The sequence below is a fragment of the Urocitellus parryii genome, unplaced genomic scaffold (genome assembly GCF_045843805.1).
Source record: "Urocitellus parryii isolate mUroPar1 unplaced genomic scaffold, mUroPar1.hap1 Scaffold_43, whole genome shotgun sequence".
NCBI classification, from domain to species: domain Eukaryota; kingdom Metazoa; phylum Chordata; class Mammalia; order Rodentia; family Sciuridae; genus Urocitellus; species Urocitellus parryii.
This window is the reverse complement of record NW_027553833.1, coordinates 222,121-242,849: the sequence shown is the minus strand read 5'-3', so window position 1 is coordinate 242,849 and position 20,729 is coordinate 222,121. Positions and strand designations below refer to the sequence as shown.

Genomic DNA, 20,729 nt, shown 5'->3' with positions numbered 1-20,729 from the left:
CATAAAACACAATGTAATGTCTTTTCGAAGTGTCTGTGATTTTAGGGATATAATATGGAAAATCAAAGACAACAATATTCTATTACAAAAATGTGTTTCATATTTGATGTTAGAATACAACACATTTGTTTTCTAAGTTAGATTCAATAAAGATGAGGAGCTTAAAGTTATCTGGACAGAAGAAGAGAAAGGAATCAGTCATCAGTTAGAATGAAAGAAACCCATGATTGCACTTGAAAGGGTGTTAGCAGAAGCTGTCCAATAAATTCACAGAAGATGCTTCTGCTTTAATAAATTGTTGTGCTATCAGCCAGGCACGGTGGTGCACAACTGTAATCCCAGTGGCTTAGAGGCGCATGAGTTCAAAGGCAGCCTTAGCAACAGCAAGGCGCTAGGCAACTCAGTGAGACCATCTCTAAATAAGAATACAAAATATGAGGGCTGGGGTTGTGGCTCATAATATAGTGTTTGCCTAGCATGTGTGAGGCCCTGTGTTTTATTCTCAGCACCACATATAAATAAATAATAAATAAAGGTCCATCAACAACTAAAAAATATCTAAAAAATGCAAAATAGAGCTGGGATGTGGCTCAGTAGTCCAGGGCCTCTGAGTTCAATCACTGGTACCAAAACAAACAAAGAAACAAACTGTTGTACTATCAAATCCTTTTGTAGCACTTGAGCTTCACTTTCTCTACTTGTACTGACGGATCAAGGTTTTGTTTGTCCCAAATCTATAATTTGGTGCCAATTGTCTGTTTATCTTCTGAGCATGAAAGGGAAATCTCAGCCTTGAAAAATTTTTTATTATTAGTGTTATTATTATTGGCCTGGTAAGAACCACAATAGTGCTTTTATGAAGCATAAGAAAATTTAGGGGTTCTAAAACTTTATTCTGAAAAAAAGTAATTTTATAAATATTATTTCATGTTCAAAGTATATTCATATACAGCCTTACATTTTCAAATGACCAAAGAATGAGGAACACTTAAAAATAATGTGTTTCATTATTCACATAGGTGGAAATAAAGTTGTAGGTTAAATTTTAGCATTAGTACTCATTCTCTGATTTTGTGTTATTTCTACCTATTGTCAAACATCTAACAATACTTTAGGAATAGGATGTCAATTTTTTATGTTCATAAAGTTCAGTGTAAAATAAAAAAGAATTATCTTGATTATGGCTAATATTTTCTGTATAATCTTATGAATCATTACTACTGGATTAGCATTTTTCAAAACCAGGATCAAACATGTGTTTTTCAACTTTATTACCTTTTTATACCTATTATTAGAGTAAATAAATTGGCATCATAATTTTAAGTTAATAATTTTTTTTCACATAATGGATATGCTAAAATTAAATCCATTCCTTTATATAGACTTGTAGAATCTACACCCAATTTTCAGATGCTATAAAAAATGTCACAGTAATCTTCATATATAAGTAGATATATATATATATATATATATGATACTTGTTATATTTTGGAAGAATATTCATGAGCTAAAAGGTGTTCATATTTTTTAGTATTTTTTAAAATCAGAAAATACATTAATTTGCTCTTTGATTAGTCCAAATGCAGCTTAAACTTTTCCCATTGTCCTCCATCTTTTACAACACAGTTGTTTTCAGCTATTTAATTGTGGAAACAATAAAGACATTACTCTGAAACAACTCTTAGTAGGCAAAAAATTTTAAAAAAATGTTATCACTAAGAGATAATCTATTAATCTCTTTGTGACACTTGGTTTAATTCTCAGCTTCAAACTCAATAAAATTCCAGGCATTTGCATAAGTTGTATATTATCTAATAAAGTAACACTGTTCTTCATTTTTCTAATCTAAGGTAATATATTACCTTTGTAATATATGGTGGTAATAAATTTATCTTTTTTCACCATAAGTAGTGGACTTTAAATCCAGTAAATTTGATCATTCTGTTGCACATTGGTGTTTTTTATTTGGGTTTTTTTTTTTTTTTTTTTTTTTTTGGTTTTTCATTGCATTGACTGATTTGAGTGATTTTCATATTGATTACTCTTCCTTTTCCTTTTTTTCTCTCTTCCTTTCAACATATTTAAAACCTGGAATTCCCTTTTCTTTCTTTCAAAGCAATTTTTTTCTTTTACAAATATTTTTAGATTTTTTAGAAAAATCTTGCCCATCTCCAAATTCTAAAATGATTTTTCACCTTAAAAATTTTACATATTATTTAGTATGTATTTCAGCATTTCTTATATGTTAATGCTGCCTCTGTATTTCTTATTTAGTAAGGTATGTGCCCTGTCTCTTCCTAATTGTAGAAGCATTATTTTTTTTTCAATTGATAATATCACTTTTTCATGTAAATTTTTACTATTTGATAGATATAATACTAATTTTATCTGCAATTTATGGATTCTTTTTTTGTGAAGTCATTTAAAATAATTTTGCAGTCAAATCTCTCATTACCTTTTCTTACGTTAGCCTTTTCTACATAAACCAAATTCAATGTAAAATTAAAAATTGTCTCATTAAATTTTTCACACAGTTATGATTTTGTATTTAATATTTTAAACAATAATATATTTGGTTTTCAGCCTGAGAAGAACTGGGTTAAAATGCCCATTTTCTCCATTAATATTTCAAAACTTGGAAAAGTCAGGGATCTTTGAGCATCTTTAAATGGAGCCTATTAGGAACCATAGGGGTTAAATTAGATAATGTGTGTAAACTCTTAACAGATGTCTTGCTGGTAGTAAATAATAAATGATGCAGAAAGTTATTTATGGCTTTATACATAATGAGGTGTTTTAATTTATTATTTACCAAATACATATTTATCGTAGAAGTTTAGGCTAAATATGTCTTTGGTAAATAATAAATTATTTTTATTAGTTTTGACTTATCTCTTGAAGTTGGGACATTCAAAAGATAAGTCAAAACTTAATGAATATAGACCTGAAAGTAATATGAGAGTTTTTCCAATTATAGTTGAAATATAATGAAAAATTAAAAAGTAGTCATGGATATAGGACACATAGAGAAACTTCCTGTTCAGGAACATCACTTTGGTCTTTGGAGATTTATGTCTTCATTCTCTGACTCTTTAAATGGAACAGTACAATAAATAGTTAATGTCTTAAGAGTGATTGCAGATCAACAAGCAAAGATAAATACAAAAATGTTACAGGACACAGTGTTCCTATTCAATATCCTTGAAGTAGTTTCAGATTTAGATTGATTCTAGGCACCCAGGCCTCTTAGACATCATCAGGAACATCTAAATTGCTTTCTCACAACTTCTACAATGTTGGGGACCACAAATCAAGTCAAGATGGCATCTGGCAGTTTGCCAGGAGGAGTGGTTTGTGAGGCAAGGCCACTGAGCCATTAAGATGATAAGGATTCCTTATTGGCTGACTGCTGTATCTAGATAATGCTAATTGAGTCAAGCTGTGTGTAATCAGTTAGGTATATATTCCTCTGCTGTTCCGCAATAAAGTGGTGCCTGCTACCTTGGGTACCCACTACCTTGAGTTCGTGCTCAGTTCCCTCTGAGTTTCTCCTCAATAAAGCAGTTCCTGCTTCAACCTTCAAGTTGTTTATCACCTCCCGGTTATTTTACCCAGCCGGACTGCAGCACTACAAAGCCTTCTTATCACCTCAATTTAGAAGGTACCTCATTAAATTGCTTTTAGCCAATTCGCTTTCTAAAATACTCACATTTCACATACAATAAAAAAATTTCTTTAGCTCTACTCTTTTAACTTGCACTTGATAGCATACAGGCATTCATTAAGTTTTACTGTCAGCAGAACAGCACAAATTTAACAGTTTTGTGATCCATTTTTACTAAATAACAGAAGAGAAAGTGTTATGTTAAGGGCAGTGTGAGTTTAATTTTCTGTATCATTTAAAATTACTTAAGTGCATCCCCAAAGAAAACTAATATATTGATCAGATATAATTCACTTCAATGTTAATAAAACCTTAGCATGAATTGTTTGCATATACTAGCAAAAGATATATAAGTGAAAATAATCTACGAAGGTTCATAATGCTTATATAGCACACAAGAAATCTATGGGATAATAATAACAAGAGACAAAATTTGATGTGTATAAGAAGAAATATATTTTAGTGAAAAAAGTTTGATATTTAATTGTGGCTTTAAAATACTCTTCTATATTAGATTATATAAATACACAAAGAGAAATATTGCATCCTGGTCACTCTCCAGTAATCTGCCCATGTCACAGACGGGTGGACGGACAGCACTCTGACTCACCCTGTGCAGGCAAGCAAGGAGCTTCCTGTCCCAGCCACATCAGAGGAAGATACAAGACAAGCACCAGTTCACCTGCCATGGTATGAGGGAGGATCTAGGGACCAATGCCCAGAGACACATTATTTTTAACAAATGCAACACTCACTTTCTCAGCCACTGGAAGTGGAGCATAGGTCTACAGGGGGGAGTGGCCATTCTGACCTATGGCCTCTCACCCACCTACCAGCACCACTCACCAGGGTGCTAGGAGGTGCTGTCATTGGCTGACTGCACCAGGCATGCTGGGTCACAGTGATTACTACATCCTTCTTTCAGCACTCAGGGACCCCTCAGTTCCACTGGACCTGGGAGAGACTGGAGGGGGATGGGAGGATTTGAGGATATACTTTAATATGTGTATATATAAGTATTTACTTATTATATCTTTATATGTATATATGTATATATTTTACATATTTATCGTGTCTTTATATGTGTGTATATATTTTATGTGTGTATATACATACATGCTTATGAACTTTATACTTCCATGTGTATATTGATACTTAATTGAGAGTAGAGCTTCTATTTATCATCTTTATTTTTTTGCATACTGTTTCTTCCATATTGATAACTCTGGTTTGGAAGCATAGAGGGAATAATTTAATTTTCATGTCTCATAAATGCTCATTTCTTTTGTCCCATAATACATATCAGTCAAAGAATAAAACTGCAATACTTCTACAGTATGATTACTGGAAGCATTCTGGGGTTTTATTGTTAGTTTTGGTTTTGGTTTTTAGCATATACTCTCTCATTTCTTTTTTTCTTTCTTTCATTTTTATTTTTTGCATTTTCTGTTTCTTTTTTGCCAGTGTTTTTTAAATTGATTTTTAAAAAAATTAATGACAGCAGAATGCATTACAATTTTTATGACACATATACAGCACATATTTTCATATCTCTGGTTGTATATAAATTATGTTGACACCAGTTCGTGTCTTCATATATTTACTTTGGATAATGTCTATCACATTCCAACATCCTTGCTAGTCCCCTTACCCTTCTTTTTCCTCCCACCCCTCTGCCCTATCTAGATTTCATCTATTCCTCCCATGTTTCCCATCCCTACCCCTCTATCAGTTAGCCTCCTTATATCAGAGAGAATATTCAGCATTTGTTGTTTTGGGATTTGCTAACTTCACTTAGCATTATGTTCTCCAACGCCATACATTTACCTGCAAATGCCATGATTTTATTCTCTTTTATTGATGAGTAAAATTCCATTGTGTATACGTGACACATTTCTTTTACCCATTCATCCACTGAAGAGCATCTAGATTGGCTTCGTAGTTCAGTTATTGTGAATTGTGCTTGAGCCACATCCCCAGCCCAAGAAAGATAATTCTTATGGAACACAAACACATTTTCAAATGAGATGACTGCCTCGATAGTTAGCACACAGTGGATAAAAAGGTTGTGGAGCCTGGCACAGTAGTGCATGCCTACAGTCCCAGCTACTCAGGAGGCTGAAGCAGGAGGATGGCTTGAGCCCAGGAGTTCAAGGCCGGCCTGGGCAACACTGTGAGACCCTGTCTCTGTCCCAGGAGTAATGACCTCAGATTCTGGAATATGGGATGGAATCCTGACTGTTTTATCTTCTAGTGGTGCAACTTCAAATAAATCCCTTAATCTAGCTGTTTCCATTTCAGCATCTGCAAAATGAGAATAGTGCTAGCAAGGACATAGGGTTGTTGTGATAGTTAAAAGAGTCAATGCATGTAAAGTGCCATGAGCAGTGCTTGGCAGTAGTAAAGTAGAAGTGTAGCTCTTATTATTGGGTATAACTTAGCCTTTCTCCGTATTCAGTCATTAGTATTTCTTTATTCCAACTTTGATTTTATAGGAAGACTTCAATGAGAATGTTCCTGCCTGGCTTGTCTTACATCCAGCCGGGAGTTAGTAGTCCTTGTGGAAAGGAACCCTTCATTCAGTTCTTGGAACAAGCCCTTTTAGGCCTGTTTTAGCAATGAGCTCCAACGACCGTGGCTAGAGTGTGTTCTGTACAGTTTCCACATTTATCAAAGAGAAGCCTGTAGTTTGCTTCTTAGTACTCTAAATTCCTGAACCCAAAGTGCTCTTTTGGCCTTTTCCTGCACCATTGGAGAAAGAGCAGAGAGTTGTTGCATTGAGTGTTCTTGTCTTGAACTGATTTTATGACATCTTCTTTGATCAGTGTGGAAACCAGTACAGGAAGACACTCTCAGGTTTTCTCCACTCAGAGGCAGGTATCATCTGCTCTAATCATAGCTAGCGTCAGGTCTTCCTACCTTGTTGAAGCTGCAAGTGTGGTCATGTGTGTTTCTTACTGCCCACTGCAGACCTCTCATTGTTTTAAGATACATTTTTAGTTGTAGATGGGCACTGTTTTAGTCAGCTTTTTCACCTCTGTGACCAGAACCAACTGTGGAGGAGGAATGTTTATTGGAGGGCTCATGGTTTCAGAGGTCTTAGTCCATAGAAGGCCGACTCCATTCCTTGGAGCTCCAGGGGAGGCAGCATCATGGCAGGAGTGTGTGACTGAGGGTAGCAGCTCACATCATGATCAGAAAGCAGAGAGAGAGAGACTCCACTGTCCAGATACAAAATATATACCCCTTAGCCATGTGCCTGATGAACCCCTTCCTCCAGCCACACCCACCTGCCCCAGTTACCACTCAGTTAATCCCATTAGGGATTCATTCACTGATTAGGTTAAAGCCATATCCCAGTCATTTCTCCTCCAAACCTTCTTGCATTGTCTCACATGTGAGCTTTTGGAGGACACCACATCTAAACCATAACAGATGATACCTTTATTTTATTTATTTTTATGTGGTGATGAGGAAGGAACCCAGTGCCTCATGTGTTCTATCACTTGTGTTCTATCACTGAGCTACAACTGCAGCCCCCAGACCTCTTATTTTTGGAGCTGTTTTCTGAAAGAACTTGTGTCCTTATTCACAGACTGTTTGAAGCAAAATCCAATCAAGGTTTTCAAACAAATATTAAATGTCTTCACGCAATTAACTTAAGCATCCTTTTCTTCTGCTTACCTCTCATTCTGTTATATTTGATAATTAAATTTTCCCAGTTCATGCAATGGAAGGTGAGGTAGCACTTTTGACCACTGTAGGGTGGTCAAACCTGAAGTCTGGGGCAGAAATGTCAGTTTGAAGGATGAAACCAGTCAGTTGGACTGATTTCTGATTTTCACTAGGACCTAGTCCTGCCTTGTGTATTTTCTAGTTCCCTATTTGTGTGTTGCTCATCATGTTCCTTTTTTTTATGGTTTTCAGGTGGAGTTGGCATGAACTTAAAAGCAGCAGATACTGTTATTTTTTTTGACAGTGATTTTAATCCTCAAAATGACTTGCGGGCAGCTGCCAGAGCTCACCAAATTGGCCAGAACAAGTGAGTGAGTTAGACATTGGCACCTTTCTGCTCTGTTGGCTTGCAGCTGTGGATTGGGGAGGAAGGTGGACCGTGTAGTCCTGACAACAGTGCCACGTTGGAGTTAGAGACCACTGGGTTTGAACCCCGTTGTGCTACTGGCTTGTAGAGTCATGTTGAGGGATCAGTGGTCACATGATCAGTTCAGACTCACTTTGTTGAAAAGAACAGTTAAATTCCAAAATGATTAGAAGAAACTTAGAATTTATTTAGTTCATGTTTCTCACATTAGATCCTAATTCAGTTTAAAAATGAAGTTAAAGCCAGTGGGTGCACATGCCTGTAATCATTATCAGCATGGGAGACAAGCAGGAAGATCAAGTTTAAAGCCAACCTTGCAACTTACCTAAACCCTGTCTCAAAACTTTTTTTTTTTTTAAGGCTAGGATTATAACTTCATGGTAAAGCTCCCCTGGGTTGGGTTCCCAGTACCACAAAGAGGAAACAAAGTTGTGTTCAGCTACCCTTTGACTTGAGGTAACATGCCTGCCAGGGGTTATCCTGGCTACAGATGAAGGCCCAATAGTGGTCACTTCGTCTTCCTTCCTCTTCCTCTTTTGGGGAAAAGTTCAGGAAGAAGTTGAGGCCAGATTTCTCTAACAAATGCTCAGGTCCCAATGAGCAGTGTCTTTTTCCTTTTTCCCTCAATGTGGCATTTGGTTCTGCTTCCTTTTGGGTGTATTTTCCTGGCATGCTTTTTTCCCCAGCTTTGCAGACTCCTAACACTGCTCTCATTTGACTCCAGTACAGGGCTGGGAAAGTGATCCGGCTGATTGGCCGAGACACTGTGGAAGAAATAGTTTATAGGAAAGCAGCCTCCAAACTGCAGCTCACCAACACAATCATAGAAAGAGACCATTTTACTCTGGGAGCCCAGAAACCTTTGGCTGATCCTGACCTCCAGGTAAAATGTATTCTTTTTAGAGTCTCATGATTTATAACTAGTACTCTCTGTGGATGAGAATGCAAATAAAAAGGACCAGCATTAACCACCCATTGTTGCAAATTACCCATTTTTTCATTGGCCTAATTCTTACCCTCTCAGTACCTAACTACATGCAAGGTGCCATACAAGCTAAAAATGAGGGTGGCATTTAAAGGCAGAGAAAATAGAATAAAGAAAATGAGCTTTGAACCATCTAACTTGGATTGAAATTCACATCTTATCCCTTATTGGATGGATGACTTTGAGCATGTAACTGAACATCATGGATCTAATCTCTTCATGGCTTCTAAAGATGAGTGTGCCACGAGTTACCTCAGAATTTGTTTAAGTTCTTTTTTTTTCTTTAAATCAGTGATGATTAGTTTCATACCTCCTCCTTAATCCCAGACCCTTTGAGTAGTGACTCACAGTACTCATTCCATACTCAGAGATGAGTGAACAAGATTAGGAATTCAAAATTATGCCATAGGATATAGGGATGAAAGCACTAGAGTTAATTTGTTGAAGAAGGAAAAATTAGATGGGAGTCAAATGCTGTCTTAGAATATCCTAGAGAGCTCTCTTTTGGTAAGAGGTTTGGAGTTAATCCTTAGCAGCAGCCTTTGAGATAAAATTGAACCTATATTATAATATACCCCAGGTCGTTTTGAGGGATTAGATGCAGAGAGATCAACCCCTAGTATCTAGTATGATTCAGGCATGAAGAGAGTAATAAATGTCTGAGAAAAGGTAGTAGCTGTGGGAAGATCTGCTGTAGGAAACTGCAGAGAAATGACAGGAGTTGGCTCTTGTTTTGAGGCAGGCAGTGAGAGAGAGCAAGTTCAAAGATGGCTTTAAGCCTGAAAGATGAGAGTAGAAAGTAGGAGATAGGGATAGAAATTAGAAGGATGAAGATAATGTAGGCTTTAGTCAACAGAGTTTGTAGTAAAAATCAATATACATTATTGTTAGAAGGAGACTCAGAAAAGAAAGGAATTAGAAAAGTTTGCAAGAAAAACCAGGCTTTAAAAGGATCAGCTTATCAAACAAAAAATTCAAGAGGTATGTGAAAGGGAAAAAATTACACAGTATTACAAGCAGAATCATCAAATTTACAACTAGCCCAAGCATGAGTTTAAAAATGGCAGTTTTCTCACATCTGTATCTTTACACATCAGCATTGCAGACAGGGAAGGTGCTGTTTTTGTTAGGGAGTCACTGACCTGCAGGAAAGGTTCACAGATTTGGGGGTACTAGAACCTGAAAGAAGAACTCTAGGTTTTGTTTGTTTGCTTGACGTTTGTATATCTTAGAGAGTAACTGGAGTCTTTGGCCTTTTGTGTTTTGAGTCTTCTGCATGCTCATCTGTCATGGTGGCTGGGCAGGCTGTGCATTTTATTTTCACACTATTGAAGAGGCAATTTCAAATGGAAGGTGAAAGCTTGAGAGAGAGGTGCATGTACACTGTAGGTGTCTAAATACACTTCTTCACAGGATCTTGGGAGAGGAGCTCATCATGGGCTGTTGTGAAGGCACAGGTGTCAGGAGTTAGAGGAGACAAATTCTCAGATGCTCGATGCTTCCCCAGTGGAGGGAGCTCCAGGCATTCAGTCAGGGGTTTCTCTATGACATTGGCTGCTAGCACATCATTGTGAAATGCACAGGCACAAACTCTGCCATGGGACCAGATCTTGGGGCCAGTACAAACTATGGGCTGGTGGAGAGGACCTCGGTGGGACTTCCTGCACAAGCCATGGCAAGAAATCACACTCTGGTTCTGTCTTGATTCTTTCCTCCCCACCAGACTGTGAGTTATTTATCGTTGCCAGGAACAAGGGTGATAACTCACTGCCTGGTCTCAAAATACAGCAGGACATTTTTTTTAAGTTATTAAAAGAATCTAATAGTAAAAGACGTGGTTCTGGTTTGATAAATCTAAGCAGTATAGAGCAGTGAAGTCCTGAAAAAGGAGAGCAGGTTCCTTGTCTTAGAAGGAGAACACAACAGAAACAGAGAACAGATAAAGATGCGGTGAACACTTATTGAATGCTTACTGTGTGCTAAGCATTGTGTGACGTGCACTTTTTCCAGTTGTTTCAGAAGAAGAATAACCAAAAAATGAGATAGACGTTGTCTTTACCTCCATCTTAAGAAATTTTCCAAACATCAGATTCATGACTCTAATCCGAGCACTCTTTAACTTCCAACTACATGCTCTTAGTTACTATAATAAAGTGGTTTTCATTTAAAAAATGGGTAGTTCCTTAAAGACACGTTGTGAGTGAGCAGTAGCGAGGGAAGCCAGGAGACATAGTCCAAGGAGTGGACGAGTGAAGGGTCCCAGTATGGACTGAGCCTCATCATAAATACTTGGCTTTCTTCTGTTTTGGGTACTAAATGCCAAAGCCATTTGGCTTGGTTTTATATATATATACACATACATATATATATATGTACACCAAGGTTAAATATAAATATAACAGTTATGGTTTTGTTTAGTTTTTGTCATAGTTTTTATCTTGGATATTTTCAAGCTAAAGTTTCCAAGTTACAGAATAGGCAATATAGAGATAACTAACCAAATCTAAAAGGGCAAAATGAAAATGAAGTCCCATGATGTGGATCCCAATTGGTTCAGAATTCCTAAGAGATAGTACTTAGGGAGGTGGAGAGTTGCAAGTAGCAAATGAAAGCCAGGTAACACTATCTAAGATTCTGGTTCCAATAGCCGTAGGAAATAGGCTGAGTATATCCCCTAGGTGGAGCAAGAGGGCAGGATGGGGAGTGCCGCAGGACTATCCAGGGAGATTGAAATTGAGAAAGGGCTTTTGGGTCTGGTGATCAGGGTGGTTATGGTTTTGCCAAAGTGGGTCCCATAAAGCACTGTAGTAGCAAAGCGGCTTGGCAAGGACAGGTGGCAGCTCATGGTGAGATGAGGTATTCAGTGGCACCTTTTCTTTATAAGAGTTTGGCAGTGGGAGAGGTAAGAAGGTAGCCAACAGGGTCTCTGACTTCTCTGGGGACTGCTGGAAGTGCCTGTAAAAATTGCTGGTGAGAAGTGCTATAGAAGATGCTGGGAATCATTTTATCTGCCCCCACTCCTCAAAAAAATTGGAGGCCAAAAAATTTTTTTGGTATTGTAAATAATTGTCAAAGTCAACATCTCTGATCATCATTTATCACCTCTCTGCTTATTCCTCATCCAACTCCAAAACAGCCTGGCAGGTGTCATTTGTGATGGAAGAGAAGAAAGTCCATCAGGGAAAGAATTACCTGGTGTCATTTAGACACTTAGCAAGTCACACATCCTCATCTGTGTTTTCATGAGAACTAACTGGATCTCTCATTTTCTTCATTCAAGTTGAGTGACATACTGAAATTTGGCTTGGATAAACTGCTGTCTTCTGAGGGGAGCATCCTGGAGGACGTAGACCTGGAGTCCATCCTGGGAGAGACAGAGAACAGCCAGTGGGCCTCTGATGCCCTGCCTGCAGCTGGAGGAGGGATCAGAGAGCGGGAGGAAGGAAGTGAGTTGGGGTTAGGTGAGCCAGTGACTCCATCACCTCAAGCTAGGGTGTGAGTGAGATGCGTCCCCACGGGTAGTCCTGTGTCCTGCTCTGGCACCTCTCTTTCCTACCCAGCCCTATAGTCATCTGTTGACATTCTTAAGGCTTCCTGGTCCAAGAACTGCCAGAGTAATCCTTGTTCCCTTGAAGCTGGACTTTGAATCCAAGTGATGATATTAATGTTTATGGTCCTGTCAGTCTCAAGGATTAAATTTGAACCTTTTCTCTCTTGACACAGACTTCTTCTCTGGAGTTTATTTGGTAAACCTGCTATCTTTATGATGGTGCTTTGCACAGTGATACCTCTTCTCAATAGTAGAATGTTTTTTAAATTGCAAATGATATTTATGGACATTTATTGTGTTCATCAACAGTGCTGACTATGTCATGTGCTTTAGGTCTTTTAAGACCCATGAGGTGGGGGGCTGGGGTGGTGGGTCAGCGGTAGAGCACTCACCTCACACGTGCAAGGGCCTGGGTTCAATCCTCAGCACCACATAAAAACAGAAGTAAAAATGAAGGCATTGTGTCCAACTTCAACTAAAAAAATACATATTAAAAAAAAAGACCCATGAGGTGTAGGAGATCATTTTGTCTTCCTTTTTCTTTTTTCCCAGATTTGGTGTCTGTCTGTCTGTCTCTCTCTCTCTCTCTCTCTCTCTCTCTCTCTCTCTCTATATATATATATATATATATATATATATATATTTATATATTTTTTTTTTTTAGTTGTAGATAGACAGCATGCCCTTATTTTATTTTTTTAATGTGGTGGCTAAGGATCGAGCCCAGTGCCTCACACATGCTGAGCAAGCACTCTGCCACTGAACTACAGCCCTAGCCCCACTATTTATCTTTTTGTCCGTTTTCTGTTCTGAAATATTTGAATTTCAGACTTGAAAGGAGTTTTGTTTTGTTTTGTTTTTTTCCTCATGATTATTTTTAAAATGACTGTTTTCCTGTATCAGCAATAGGGAGTCAATCTGGGCTGGTGTGAGAGGGTTTTACTGACCTTTTTTAGAATTTTTTATTCATATATGACAGCAGAATGCATTGTAATTCTTATTATACATATAGAGCACAATTTTTCATATCTCTGATTGTATACACAGTATATTCACACCCAGTTCCTGTATTCATACCTGTACTTTGGATAATAATTATCACATTCCACCATCTTTAATAACCTCATGCCTCCTCCCTTCCCCTCCAACCCCTCTGCCCTATCTAGAGCTTGTTGTTCCTCCCATCTCCCACTCTCTATCCCACTATGAATCAGCCTCCTTATATCAAAGAAAACATTCAGCATTTGGTTTTTTGGGATTGGCTAACTTAGCATTATCTTTTCTAATTCCATCCATTTACCTACAAATGCTATGATTTTATTTTCTTTTATTGCTGAATAATATTCCATTGTATGTGTGTGTGTACACACACACACACCACAGTTTTTAATCCATTCATCTATTGAAGGGCATCTAGGTTGGTCCCACAGTTTAGCTATTGTGAATTGTGCTGCTGTAAACATTGATGCAGCTGTGTCCTGTAGTATGCTGTTTTTAAGTCCTTTGGGTATAGATTGAGGAGAGGGACAGCTGGGTCAGATGGTGGTTCCACTCCCAATTTTCCAAGTAATCTCCATACTGCTTTCCATATTGGCTGCACCAATTTGCAGTCCTATCAGCAGTGTATGAGTGTGCCTTTTTCTCCCACATCCTCGCCAACACTTATTGTGGTTTGTATCCATAATAGCTGCCATTCTGATGAGTGAGATGAAATCTTAGAGTGGTTTTGATTTGCATTTCTCTAATTGCTAGTAATGATGAACATTTTTTCATGTATTTGTTGACTGATTGTATATTATTTTCTGAGAAGTGTCTGTTCAGGTCCTTGGCCTATTTATTGATTGGGTTATTTGTTTTTTTTTTTTTTTTTTGGTGTTTAGCTTTTGAGGTTCTTTATATACCTAGAGATTAGTGCTATATCTGATGTGTGAGGGGTAAAGATTTGCTCCCAAGATGTAGGCTTGCTATTCACCTCACAGATTTGCTTCTTTTGCAGAGAAGAAAGAAACTTTTTAGTTTGAGTCCATCCCATTTATTGATTCTTGATTTTAATTCTGGCACCAAAAGAGTCTTATTAAGGAAGTTGGAGCCTAATCCCACATGATGGAGATTAGGGTCTACTTTTTCTTCTATTAAACGCAGAGTCTCTGGTTTTATTCCCAGGTCCTTGATCCATTTTGAGTTGAGTTTTGTGCATGGTGAGAGATAGGGATTTAATTTCATTTTGTTGCATATGGATTTCCAGTTCTCCCAGCACCATTTGTTGAAGATGCTATCTTTTCTCTAGTGCATGTTTTTGGTACCTTTGTCTAACATAAGATAATTGTAGTTTTGTGGGTTAGTCTCTGTATCCTCTCTCTGTTCTGTACCATTGGTCTACCAGTCTGTTTTGGTGCCAATACCATGCTGTTTTTGTTACTGTTGCTCTGTAGTATAGTTTAAGGTCTGGTATAGTGATGCCACCTGCTTCACTCTTCCTGATAAGGACTGCTTTAGCTATTCTGGGTCTCTTATTTTTCCAGATGAATTTCATGATTGTTTTTCTATTTATATGAGGAATGTCATTGGGATTTTGATTGGAATTGCATTAAATCTGTATAGCGCTTTTAGAAGTGTGGTCATTTTGATAATATTAATTCTGCCTATCCAAGAGCAAGGTAAATCTTTCTATCTTCTAAGGTCTTTTTTTGATTTCTTTCTTTAAGGTTCTGTAATTTTCACTATATAGATCTTTTACCCTTACTGAGCTTCTTAATTCAAGAGTTCTTTCTAGCCTGGCACAGTGGTGCACACCTGTAATCCTGGTGACTCCAGAAGCTGAGGATCATGAGTTCAAAGCCAGCCTCAGCAAAAGCGAGGCACTCAGTGAGAACCTGTCTCTATTAAATACAAAATAGGGCTGAGGTGGCTCAGTGGTTCATGCCTCTGAGTTCAATTCCCAGTACTAAAAAATAAATATTTAAAAATCTCTCTCCTCTCTCCTCTCTCCTCTCTCTCTCTCTCTCTCTCTCTCTCTCTCTCTCTCTCTCTCTCTTAAAAAAAAGACACAACTGATGTGACTATGTGTACAACCAGAGATATGAAAAATTGTGTACCATATGTGTAATATGAATTATAATGCATTATCCTGTCATATATAACAAGTTAGGATTAAAAATAAATAAATTTTTTAAAAAGATAAAAAAAGTGGGAAAATCAGAAAGTAATATCGTTCCATGCTGTACATATCACTTCCCTTTCTCAAGTACAATCTGGCACAAAATGTGTTGAGAAGAGATTCCCCTCCAAAAAAACAAATCCACTGGGGCTGGGGATATAGCTTAGTTGGAAGAGTACTTGCCTCACACGCACAAGGCTCTGGGTTCAATCCCCAGCACCACCAGAAAAAAAAATCTGATATTATATCCAATGGCATGAACAAGATTTAAAAAGCCACATAACCATAATGAGAGCACAAAGCACACAAAAGGCTTTCTAGATTCCAATCTAGAAAAAAAAACAAACATATCCCAAGGGAGGAGAACAATGTTCTTGCAATTACTTTTCTCTAAGGAGTATCTTAGTATGGTGATGAATGACCTTTTTCCCCCCCAGCACTGAGGATTGAACTGAGGAGTGCTCTACCACTGAGCTACATCTGCAGTCATTTAATGTTTGTTTTGTTTTTGTTTTCCTTGAGACAGAGTCTCACCAAGTTGCCCAGGCTCTCCTGAAACTTACCATTCTCCTACTTGTCAACCTCCTGAGTAGCTAGGATTATAGGCATGCACTATTGTACTGGCTACAAATTATATGTTTTTAAATCAGGAAATTGTCATTTAGAGAATATTATTCCCATGAGTCCTTTCTATATAAATTATTATAGAGCAAGCTTCACACAACCAATTGAAGAGACATTATCGTTAATAGATTATCCTATATTGTAGTTAATTGTATGGAAAAGAAACAATGTAGCAAAAATGAAATCATAAAAACAAAGACATTTCACATAGTAATGTAGATTAAAATGTCATCCAACTATAAATTCCCTCAAAATGCATGGACCAAGATCCTACCCAAGATTGAGACTTGAGGAAGGACTGACTGTATCCTTTAAAGGCACAAACTCGTTTTTTCTTCTCTTTGGTACCCTGTGCCACACTGTAAAGAAGCCCAGGCTATCTTGCTAGAGGGAGAGTCCATTTGAAGAAAGCCCCTGACATTTGAAAGACCACATGGAAAGGGAGACTACATAAAGCCAACAGTCAGCACCTTAGTTCCAGACATACAAAGCCATCTCAGACCTTGTAGTCTAAATCAGGCGTTTGCTGTATGGGTGAGCCTAGGTGACACTGGAGCAGAACCTTGGTTAAAGTCTTGACTTACAAAATTATGAGAAATAAAATGGTTGTTTGTTTGGTAGTGGGGATTGAATTCAGAGGCTCTCGGCCACTGAGCCACATCCCGAGCCCTATTTTGTGTTTTATTTAGAGACAGGGTGTCACTGAGTTGCTTAGTGCCTCGCCATTACTGAGGCTGGCTTTGAACTCTCGATCCTCCTACCTCAGCCTCCTGAGCCACTGGAATTACAGGTGTGCACCACCACTCCTGGCAAATGGTTATTTTTTAAAGCCACTAAATTTTGGAATTTTAAAAAATATAGCAATAGATAACTAAAACACTGTTTATTGATGATTTGCAGGGCTTTTATTTAATGACCAGTTTTATTAAAGAATACCCCATTTATTTCTACTGTGATCAGCAAACAAACTGATATTCAATATTTAAAATTTTTTGAAACTGATTAGTTTGCCAAGAATATAACCTATCTTGCAAATTTTCATGAGGACTAGAAAAGAATATATATTCTGGAGTTGTTGGGCATTGTCAGTCAATGTCAATAAGGTTAAGGTGGTTGATAGTTTTGTTCAGACTCTTGTGTATCATTAGTGATTTTTTATACTGTTACTATCAGTTGTTAAAAGGCTGTTAAAAATTCAAAGTATGGATTTATCTCTTCAGTTTTGTCAGCTTTCATATATTTGGGGCATATAAATGTTTGGTTGTATGGTGTCATGTTTCTGTGTTCTTAAAAAACACATTATAGTATTATGAAATGTCTTTCTTATCTCTTATAAAACTCTTTATCTTGAATTTAAATTCATCTGATGTTAGTATAGCCTCTGCATTCTTCTTGGCTTACTATTAATGATGTATTTTTATTTAATGTAATTAAATAAAATTACATTAAATAAAAATTAAATTTTATTTAATTTATCCACTAGCTTTTAGCTGTATTGCTTTACATTATTGTTTTAGCAATGTTTCCAGGAATTATGAAATGCATTCTTTAATTTATCACAGTTTTCATAGTTTAAATTGTGATACTTTCTCACATTTCCCCAAGTCTTTTGTGCTTTGTCGTCATACATATTACAGCTGTATACCCTATGTTTTTTACCTTAGTCATGTTTCCAAGAAATTAAAAGAATAAATATGTATACATATTGCCTTTTATATTTACCTACATTTTACTATTTCTAGTACTTTTCATTTCTGTTTATGGTGCATTGTCTTTAAAAATATCTACCCCAAATTCTCCACATTCCTGTATCATGTTGCTTCTCTCATTATGAAGTAATATCTATTTTCCCACCCACTGAGTCTGGGCTGGTCTTTTGTCTTGTTTTAATGAACAAAATATATTTTTGGTGAAAGTGATTCCATGCCAATCCTAGACATAACACCCTGGGAAGGTGTATACATTCTACTATTATCCTCTAGAAATCTAATCAACAAATAAAAAATTTTAGAATGACTGAATGACTAAAAGCATTTGAAGAGATAAGCCTGACCCAACCAGTTGAGCTAGCAGACATGTAAACGAAGCTATTTTGTCAGTTCTACCTTTGGTTAAACAATTCCTGCTAAAGGAAACCACGTAAGCAGTAATAAATACCTAGAGCAAAGGACCCATCAGGTTATGTAAAGCCAAATCATAGAATAAGGAGAAATAACAAAGAATTTTTATATTAAACCATTAAGTTTATTACACAGTGAACTAAAGCACACAGTGCATCTGTTTCTACCTGATGGATCATCTCCTTTTATCCTGAAGAGGTTCTTTTAGCATTAATAGTAGAGATCTATTGGTATTGAATTTTCTTTTTATTTATTTGAAAAAGTCTATTCTGCTTTCAGTTTTGAAGAGTATTTATCCTGGATTAGCAGTTTTTGTCTTCTAGCACCTTAAACCTTTCCATTAACTTTAACCTCTCATTTCTGATAAGAAGTCAGCTATCATTTTAGTCATTTTTACCAATGTAAAACACACCACTTTTTTCTAATTGCCTTCAAGACCTTTTTCCTCCTAATTGATTATTTACAGTTGACTCTGATGCATCTAGGTGTGATTTGCTTTGTAACTAACCTTAGTATTCACTGAGTTTCCTAAATCTGTTAACATCTTTTTTGTTAATTTGGGATAATTTTAGCCATCGTTGTCTTAAATATTTTTTTCTGTACAATTTATGCGTCTATTCTTCTAGAAATCTAATTATATGTATGTTAGGTCACTTTGTACTGATAGTAACCAAGTCTCTATTTTTTTCTTTCTGATTTTTAGAACAGATAATTTTTATTGGTCTATCTCCAAGTTAACTTTTTGCTGTTTTTGCACTATACAATCTGATGATAGATTTGTTTCATGAATTTTTCATTTCAAATACTATACTTTTTATTTCTTTTAAAAGAATTTTTTCATTTATATGTTGACACCCATATCTACTTATTCATTATGATTAAGCTTTTCTTTAACTCCTTGAAATTAGTTATTAAAACTATTTAAATTTTTTTTCGGCTAATCCTAACATCTGGGTCAGCTCATGGAACTTTTTTTATATGTGATATTTTCTCTTGTGGTTCTCATTTTTCTATCTTCTTTGCATTCTGGCAAAATTTAATGATATTCTACATGCCTATAATCCCAGCGACTCAGGAGGCTAAGGCGGGAGGATCAAAGCTAGCCTCTGCAACTAAGGGATGCACTTAGCAACTCAGTGAGACCCTGTATCTAAATAAAATGCAAAAAAGTGCTGAGGTTGTGGCTCAATGGTTAAGCACCCCTGGGTTCAATCCCTGGTACCAAAAAAAATTTTTTTAATTATATTCTGGTCATTTATAGATGATACATCATAGGAAGTCTGGATTATGTTGTCTTCCTATAAAGGATATTCTGTTTTATTTGTCATGCAGGCTAATTACTGGTGAATTGTTTTGATCATATTAGATTTGGTATTACTATTATTATTATTATTTGGTTCCAGAGATTGAACTCAGGGTACTCAATTACTGAGCCACATCCCCAGACCTATTTTGTATTTTATTGAGAGACAGGGTCTTGCTGAGCTGCTTTAGCACCTCGATTTACTAAGGCTGGCTTTGAGCTCGTGATCCTCTTGCTTCATGCACCTGAGTCACTGGGATTATAGGCATATTCCACCGCGCCTCACTAGGTTTGGTATTTTTCTTTATTTCCATATTTCATGGTGCATTATACTTGTACATAATGGTGGGATTTGTTGTTATGTTTGCATGCATATGTACAATACAGTGATAAAACTTGGCCAATATCGTTCTCGAGTATTTCTCTTTTACCTGCTTTCCTCTCTCCCCTGATCCCTTTCCTCTACTGATCTCCCTTTGATTGTCGTCAGATTCCTTTCACACACACACACCTTTCTTTTTCTTTTTCCTTTCTGGCTGCCACATACATTTTCAGCATGAATCAATTTTGGTTTCAAATTTAGGTCTACCTTTTTCCCTTTACTCTTTTGTGTGTGGTTCTTTTTGCTAAGGCTTATTTCTGAACTCTTAATTAAGTACCTGATATATTAGTGAAGCTGCTGCAACCTGACTCTGCTGGAAACCTAATTTCTTCCAACATTGCCATTTAGCATCATCTTCAGTCTCCTTTATAGCAGTCAAACTCTGCTAAGCCTTAAAGAGTCTCATCTGGTACATTCATATGAAAAATGAATTTCCTCCAGGCTTTTAGTATTCTCTCTCTAACACACACACACAATCACATTGCACCCACCATAAATAGCTCAGACATTCTTGTCCACAAAATTCCAACCACTATGATAATCTTGCACTTTGATAATTTTCTCCTTAACTCAGTATGACCTCCATCTTACTTGAGCTTCATCTCCCTAATTGTGTTTTGTGCACCAGGCCTACAGTCATGTCTGAAATTAATACCTGAAAATGTTTAGTTTTCCTAGTTTTATACACTTTTGTGTCAGGAAAACAAATCCAGTACAGTAGATCTATAACAGTTTCAAGTAAAAGTACTAAATTACTTATATCCTTGCCCATCAATAGTGGTAGAGGCACTTAGGTGAACTTACATAGAAACTGCAACATCTTACATACTCAACAACAATTT

General features: G+C 36.8%; 1 pseudogene; it reads left to right on the top strand.

The window, feature by feature from the left end:
- LOC144252440 (transport and Golgi organization protein 1 homolog) overlaps positions 1–20,729 on the top strand; it is a 101,752-nt pseudogene that overhangs the window by 32,467 nt on the left and 48,556 nt on the right.